Genomic DNA, 7,138 nt, shown 5'->3' on the forward strand with positions numbered 1-7,138 from the left:
CTACTAGGAGTAATTTGTAATGTTCATCTACCGTCTGCGTTTGAACTGCGACCATTCCCGTTTCCGCGGAGAAATGAGAACTCAAGGCGTTGCTAGGTATTTCATGATTGTTTCTTCTCTTTCTCGCTCTTTAGGAAACGCGCTTGCAACTGATTCGAAGACTGTTTTCAGATGGTCTGCTAATACTCTAGTTTTGTCCTTATTGGTTCTTGTCCATTCGTCGTTTTCTTGTTTTATGGGTGGAATTGTTTGTTAGGGAGTTCTTTTGATCTTTCTGGTAAGTTTCCACAACGAGTAGTTCTGTGGAGGTTAGATTGATAAGAAACTCTTCGATTGATTTGTCCTGTTCGTTGTTTATAAGTTCCTTTAGTTGTTTTATCACCTTGTTTAATTTCGTCTTGCAAAATTGAATCAACGTAGATACTTACCCTTTATATATATTTTTATTGTACCAATCTGGGAGATTATTGGATGTTAACATCGGTCTGATCTGGATTGATCACACTGTTATCTTCTAGGAGTAATTTGAAATGTTCATCTACCGTCTGCGTTTGAACTGCGTTTGAACTAATATATTTATACACGGAATAATGTCTAATACATGTGTGTACCCGAGAGAGGACACTGAATCTGCCGAGTTACATCGATATATCCTAACAATTTGTAATTAAAACAAAAATTGAATACTTACATGGGAGATCATGTAATTTATAAGTGAATGACATAAAAGAATCTTTATCCGCCGTGATATCAATGTACCAAAAAGCATCTAATGCGTATGCTGCTATTTCATCAAATTCAGATGAAACTTTACTTAAATAAGTTGCATACAGTTTTTTAGAGCTTCTGACATAATTCAGTAGTCTCCTTTGCGTTTTTGCGACACAGGTTAAATCTGTAGATCAAAAAGAATAACTAATAAAGTTAGGACTATAATCTGCTCTACCGTTGATTTGTCCTGTTCGTTGTTTATAAGTTTCTTTAGTTGTTTTATCATCTTGTTTAATTTCGTCTTGCAGAATTAAATCAACGTAGATACTTTATATATTTTTTCATTATACCAATCTGGGAGATCATTGGATGTTACATCGGTCTGAATCGATCACACTGTTATCTTCTAGGAGTAATTTGTAATGTTCATCTACCGTCTGCGTTTGAACTGCGACCATTCCCGTTTCCGTGGAGAAATGAGTAACTCAAGGCGTTGCTAGGTATTTCATGATTGTTTCTTCTCTTTCTCGCTCTTTAGGAAACGCGCTTGCAACTGATTACGAAGACTTTTTTCAGATGGTCTGCTAATACTCTAGTTTTGTCCTTATTGGTTCTTGTCCATTCGTCGTTTTCTTGTTTTATGGGTGGAATTGTTTGTTAGGGAGTTCTTTTGATCTTTCTGGTAAGTTTCCACAACGAGTAGTTTCTGTGGAGGTTAGATTGATAAGAAACTCTTCGATTGATTTGTCCTGTTCGTTGTTTATAAGTTCCTTTAGTTGTTTTATCACCTTGTTTAATTTCGTCTTGCAAAATTGAATCAACGTAGATACTTACCCTTTATATATATTTTTATTGTACCAATCTGGGAGATTATTGGATGTTAACATCGGTCTGATCTGGATTGATCACACTGTTATCTTCTAGGAGTAATTTGAAATGTTCATCTACCGTCTGCGTTTGAACTGCGTTTGAACTAATATATTTATACACGGAATAATGTCTAATACATGTGTGTACCCGAGAGAGGACACTGAATCTGCCGAGTTACATCGATATATCCTAACAATTTGTAATTAAAACAAAAATTGAATACTTACATGGGAGATCATGTAATTTATAAGTGAATGACATAAAAGAATCTTTATCCGCCGTGATATCAATGTACCAAAAAGCATCTAATGCGTATGCTGCTATTTCATCAAATTCAGATGAAACTTTACTTAAATAAGTTGCATACAGTTTTTTAGCTTCTGACATAATTCAGTAGTCTCCTTTGCGTTTTTGCGACACAGGTTAAATCTGTAGATCAAAAATAATAACTAATAAAGTTAGGACTATAATCTGCTCTACCGTTGATTTGTCCTGTTCGTTGTTTATAAGTTTCTTTAGTTGTTTTATCATCTTGTTTAATTTCGTCTTGCAGAATTAAATCAACGTAGATACTTTATATATTTTTTCATTATACCAATCTGGGAGATCATTGGATGTTACATCGGTCTGAATCGATCACACTGTTATCTTCCAGGAGTAATTTGTAATGTTCATCTACCGTCTGCGTTTGAACTGCGACCATTCCCGTTTCCGTGGAGAAATGAGTACTCAAGGCGTTGCTAGGTATTTCATGATTGTTTCTTCTCTTTCTCGCTTTTTAGGAAACGCGCTTGCAACTGGTACGAAGACTTTTTTCAGATGGTCTGCTAATACTATAGTTTTGTCCTTATTGGTTTTTGTCCATTCGTCGTTTTTTTGTTTTATGGGTGGAATTGTTTGTTAGGGAGTTTTTTTATCTTTCTGGTAAGTTTCCACAACGAGTAGTTTTGTGGAGGTTAGATTGATAAGAAACTCTTCGATTGATTTGTCCTGTTCGTTGTTTATAAGTTCCTTTAGTTGTTTTATCACCTTGTTTAATTTCGTCTTGCAAAATTAAATCAACGTAGTTACTTACCCTTTATATATTTTTTTATTAAACCAATCTGGGAGATTATTGGATGTTACAGCGGTCTGAATCGATCACACTGTTATCTACTAGGAGTAATTTGTAATGTTCATCTACCGTCTGCGTTTGAACTGCGACCATTCCCGTTTCCGCGGAGAAATGAGAACTCAAGGCGTTGCTAGGTATTTCATGATTGTTTCTTCTCTTTCTCGCTCTTTAGGAAACGCGCTTGCAACTGATTCGAAGACTGTTTTCAGATGGTCTGCTAATACTCTAGTTTTGTCCTTATTGGTTCTTGTCCATTCGTCGTTTTCTTGTTTTATGGGTGGAATTGTTTGTTAGGGAGTTCTTTTGATCTTTCTGGTAAGTTTCCACAACGAGTAGTCTGTAGCTTCTGTGGGAGTTAGATTGATAAGAAACTCTTCGATTGATTTGTCCTGTTCGTTGTTTATAAGTTCCTTTAGTTGTTTTATCACCTTGTTTAATTTCGTCTTGCAAAATTGAATCAACGTAGATACTTACCCTTTATATATATTTTTATTGTACCAATCTGGGAGATCATTGGATGTTAACATCGGTCTGATCTGGACTGATCACACTGTTATCTTCTAGGAGTAATTTGAAATGTTCATCTACCGTCTGCGTTTGAACTAATATATTTATACACGGAATAATGTCTAATACATGTGTGTACCCGAGAGAGGACACTGAATCTGCCGAGTTACATCGATATATCCTAACAATTTGTAATTAAAACAAAAATTGAATACTTACATGGGAGATCATGTAATTTATAAGTGAATGACATAAAAGAATCTTTATCCGCCGTGATATCAATGTACCAAAAAGCATCTAATGCGTATGCTGCTATTTCATCAAATTCAGATGAAACTTTACTTAAATAAGTTGCATACAGTTTTTAGAACTTCTGACATAATTCAGTAGTCTCCTTTGCGTTTTTGCGACACAGGTTAAATCTGTAGATAAAAAAGAATAACTAATAAAGTTAGGACTATAATCTGCTCTACCGTTGATTTGTCCTGTTTGTTGTTTATAAGTTTCTTTAGTTGTTTTATCATCTTGTTTAATTTCGTCTTGCAGAATTAAATCAACGTAGATACTTTATATATTTTTTCATTATACCAATCTGGGAGATCATTGGATGTTACATCGGTCTGAATCGATCACACTGTTATCTTCTAGGAGTAATTTGTAATGTTCATCTACCGTCTGCGTTTGAACTGCGACCATTCCCGTTTCCGTGGAGAAATGAGTACTCAAGGCGTTGCTAGGTATTTCATGATTGTTTCTTCTCTTTCTCGCTTTTTAGGAAACGCGCTTGCAACTGGTACGAAGACTTTTTTCAGATGGTCTGCTAATACTATAGTTTTGTCCTTATTGGTTCTTGTCCATTCGTCGTTTTTTTGTTTTATGGGTGGAATTGTTTGTTAGGGAGTTTTTTTTATCTTTCTGGTAAGTTTCCACAACGAGTAGTTTTGTGGAGGTTAGATTGATAAGAAACTCTTCGATTGATTTGTCCTGTTCGTTGTTTATAATTTCCTTTAGTTGTTTTATCACCTTGTTTAATTTCGTCTTGCAAAATTAAATCAACGTAGTTACTTACCCTTTATATATATTTTTATTAAACCAATCTGGGAGATTATTGGATGTTACATCGGTCTGAATCGATCACACTGTTTTCTTCTAGGAGTAATTTGTAATGTTCATCTACCGTCTGCGTTTGAACTGCGACCATTCCCGTTTCCGCGGAGAAATGAGAACTCAAGGCGTTGCTAGGTATTTCATGATTGTTTCTTTTCTTTCTCGCTCTTTAGGAAACGCGCTTGCAACTGATTTAAAGACTGTTTTCAGATGGTCTGCTAATACTCTAGTTTTGTCCTTATTGGTTCTTGTCCATTCGTCGTTTTCTTGCTTTATGGGTGGAATTGTATGTTAGGGAGTTCTTTTGATCTTTCTGGTAAGTTTCCACAACGAGTAGTCTGTAGTTTCTGTGGGGGTTAGATTGATAAGAAACTCTTCGATTAATTTGTCCTGTTCGTTGTTTATAAGTTTTGCTTCCTCATAGAGGAAGCTTTGTGATGGTGAAAAAAAAATTTTTCGAGATTTTAAATGAAATAGATTTCGAATGTTCCAAAATGTCGAGAAATCATATTAGTAAAAAATGTCCGGAAGTATGTATGTATGTGTGTGTGTACGGATTTTTTGTACACGCATCTACTTCTACAATTTTTTAGATACCGGGATGCATTTTTTTTTAATCGATAGAGTATCATAGAAAGTATGTCCTTGTCACGTCCGGGGTGAAATAGGGACGTCGGAGTGGGTTTGAGTGCACCGAAATGTGTAAACCGATGGAGATTCTTAAGCGGAACTCGCAGGTAAGTAGGAGTCTGTTATTTCAATTTTCGTTGGCGTTTCGTGTCGCGCTACACTCGCGGAGGATGAGTCGAATTTTCTGGGTTAATGATTCTACTCGAGTGATTCTAGGTTTCGGATATTGTTTGGCAGCCGGAGACGGTGGTCGCGATTCGGAGCCGTCTTGAACATTGGCGTGAGACTCGGATGTTACCGGGTGTGACGGAAAATCATTGAATATGCTGGGATCGAATTCACCGGCCGTATGATAGGCGCGCCGAAGCCTTTTCAGCTGGTGGGCCTGTCCGGAACGCCTCGAGCGCACCATTGGTGACGATCGACTTACCTTATGATTATTGCTTATTATTATTCTGATTCCGGTTAAAGTGTGTATGTCGCCCTTCTCCTTGCTTATATCCTACGAAATCCTGTGTGCTTATGTCCTTGTGGCCGTGTGTAAATGTGTGTGTAGTCCTTAGGGGTAACGGGTAATTAAATGCTCGATTTGTCGATATTCCCTAATCAAACTTTATTTTACAATAGCAGGAACGAGGAAAGATCAGCGGAAATCAGAGAACGCCCTGCGTGAGGCGCGCATCTAAGTAAGGACTTCGCGAGAACGCCCTGGGAGAGGCGCGCATCAGCTCGAGGATCTATCGAGAACGCCCTGAGGGAGGCGCGCATCGACTGGAAGAGTCGGGTTCAAAGTCAGGAGGTAAGTAGAATGAAATTATTGGCTAATACGTTGAAACCAATTTATTGTAAAACACACTTTGATTTCTTTTTACAGGTAGGATCGCGGTCACATCGACAACGGAGCGTGCTGCGAGTTCGATCGTAAGATACGTGTTCGCGGCTAAGTCCGATCGCAAGATACGTGTTCGCGGCTAAGTCCGATCGCAAGAAACGTGTTCGCGGGTAAGTTCGATTTCAGAAAACGCGCTCGCGGCTAAGTTCGATCACAGTTAACGCGCTCGCGGCTAAGTTCGATCACAAGAAACGCGCTCGCGACTAAGTTCGAAATCAGCTCACGTTGCTCTCAGATAATGTCGGAACCGAATGTGAATCCCGAAAAGTCGAAACAGAACAGAAGTATCCGGCCCGCGGGGCCTGTATTTATACCCCCAGTTCGGTGGGGTCCCGGGGTAAGGGACTATGGTCCACGCGGATACGTGAGAGCGTCACGCGAAAATCGCGTGATTTTCCGAGAGCGACGTGTGCCGGTACATTTGATGGATGTAGCACGCTTAATAAACGAACTAATCAAAATATATGCTGTTTAGTTATTTCCGCGTTCCTTCCATTATATTATTCTGCAACTATAGTGCGATACTTATAATATCTATAATATATATATATATATATTTATACTTATGACCTATATTATAATACTTTAACTATAATGCGATACCTTATACTATCATTAATGCACCTTTTGTTTAATGATGTCGACCTTATCAACGGTATGTGCGCTCGCGAAACGAACAAGCGACAATATTACGCGCTGTTCGTTACACCCCCCCCCGTTAAGTGGAGGAACAGCGGTCGAACGCTGTGACTGCGAGTTGAACGAGCCAGTGCTTTGCGAGTGATGCACCTCTGGCCATGTTGCATCAGAGTGGGGCTGTCCTGGTAGGCCACATCAAGGTAGCACACGGCTTACGTTATCCTTGGAGGCATCTATCTGGGGTGTTTTTAGCCTATCACATTACAACATCGACATTAGTATCCCGGACAACAGTAACACAGTGTGACACTGGAAATACAATAAAGAAACGCAACTTATTCAAGTTCTTGGAACTTTTCTATATATGTCCGGCATCGATCCCCGTAAAATTACACGTCGTGGCGCGTGCGGACGAAGAGTAAAAATCTACGCTTATACTCGTGACTAAACAAATCGAAATTGACCCTTCTTCGTCTTCACACGCGAGATCGATGCCTGTACCTCCCGTTCTTACGGGTAGCCTTAATCTATTTTACCTTAAATCTACAGAATGTCGCTTTTTAAGAATGTTCTATAGGGGCCGTCCCAACCACCTTCATTACATCTTGCCTGTCTATATAAAACATCCTTAATAGTATATTCTTACAAGTTCTAAATCGATGCTACAC

General features: G+C 38.5%; 1 long non-coding RNA gene across 2 annotated transcripts; it reads left to right on the top strand.

The window, feature by feature from the left end:
- Positions 1-3,768: 3,768 nt before the first annotated feature.
- On the top strand, positions 3,769-6,294 carry LOC139785757 (uncharacterized). 2 transcript variants are annotated; one of them, XR_011722068.1, is made up of 3 exons: positions 3,789-5,046; positions 5,156-5,738; positions 5,814-6,294. It is a non-coding gene; the product is annotated as an uncharacterized lncRNA (long non-coding RNA). The 2 variants fall into 2 exon arrangements; XR_011722067.1 differs by having other exon boundaries at positions 3,769-5,738.
- The last annotated feature ends 844 nt before the right edge of the window (positions 6,295-7,138 follow it).

This window comes from Temnothorax nylanderi, unplaced genomic scaffold (assembly GCF_030848795.1).
Source record: "Temnothorax nylanderi isolate EJ_2023f unplaced genomic scaffold, tnyl_v1.0 TNYL_tig0877_pilon, whole genome shotgun sequence".
Classification (NCBI taxonomy): domain Eukaryota; kingdom Metazoa; phylum Arthropoda; class Insecta; order Hymenoptera; family Formicidae; genus Temnothorax; species Temnothorax nylanderi.